This window comes from Octopus bimaculoides, chromosome 9 (genome assembly GCF_001194135.2).
Source record: "Octopus bimaculoides isolate UCB-OBI-ISO-001 chromosome 9, ASM119413v2, whole genome shotgun sequence".
NCBI lineage: Eukaryota > Metazoa > Mollusca > Cephalopoda > Octopoda > Octopodidae > Octopus > Octopus bimaculoides.
In genome coordinates, this window is record NC_068989.1 from 40,555,699 (window position 1) to 40,556,884 (window position 1,186).

The window sequence follows — 1,186 nt, forward strand, 5'->3', positions numbered from 1 at the left end:
AGAAGTTTTGCGTCGGCGGCTGGAGGTGGAACCCGGCAGCTGTCGACAAACAAAAGCGACATATTAAAATATAAAGACATGTTAAAAATGGAAAACGGTGTTGTCAAAGTTCAACCACCGGAAGAATTTTTATTAACAGAAAAAAAAACAATTATTTTTAAAGTTTACTGCAAAAAAGACCGGAAGATCGAGCGAGTGAGCGAAGAAAGAATTGAACAATGTCTAAAGCCCATTTGGCAGGACATGACCTATCTAGCAAGAGGAAAAAAATTTGGTACCATTGAGGTACACTTAAAAAACATTGAAACTGCACAAGTGCACTCTGTAAAATCCTTGGAAACCGAGGAAATAATTTTAATACCGATTTACATGGGGATGAGGACATCCAATGTAAAAATGACAAAGGTCCCACCTCAAGTTGACCCAATGTGGTTGATGGCGGCGGTCCTGACTTACGGTGTTTGTTTTGTAAAATTCTATGAGTCTTATTTGAGACTTCAAACACGTCATAGTTGTTGTATTTCTCGGAAAGGTTATCTATTTTTTTTGCAGTCTTAATTAATTGAATGTCTCTCATTAGTTCAGTATACTTCAAGCTATCGTCACCGAAAAACGATATTGGATAGGCCACACGGTCCACTTATTAATTCAAGGAGAACAGGCTGTAATTAAACAGCTTCCAGAAAAAATAGAAGTTGGGGAGGAGTTGTTCCTCAACGTTTTTGTCGAGTGTCGAAAGCCCCGGTGTTTTTTGTGCGGCACATTAGGCCACATTCGAAGGAACTGCATGGAAAATGAGGAAGACGAGGAAGAGGAGAAAGAAGAAAAAGAGGAAGAAGAAGAAAAGGAAGAAAAAGACGAGAAGAAAACAACAAACAAAAGAAAAATACAATCAGCAGCTCAACCGAGAGTGGCGACTACTACAGAACAACGACCAAAAAAGACTGCAAGAAGAGAAAAAGAGGAGAAAGGCATAATAGCCGTATACAGTAAAGATACTGAACTAATGAGAGACATTCAATTAATTAAGACTGCAAAAAAAAATAAGATAACCTTTCCGAGAAATACAACAACTATGACGTGTATGAAGTCTCAAATAAGACACATAGAATTTTACAAAACAAACACCGTAAGTCATTATCATCTATGAGACTGGACTTTAATAAGTCTATATTTAATGGACTAC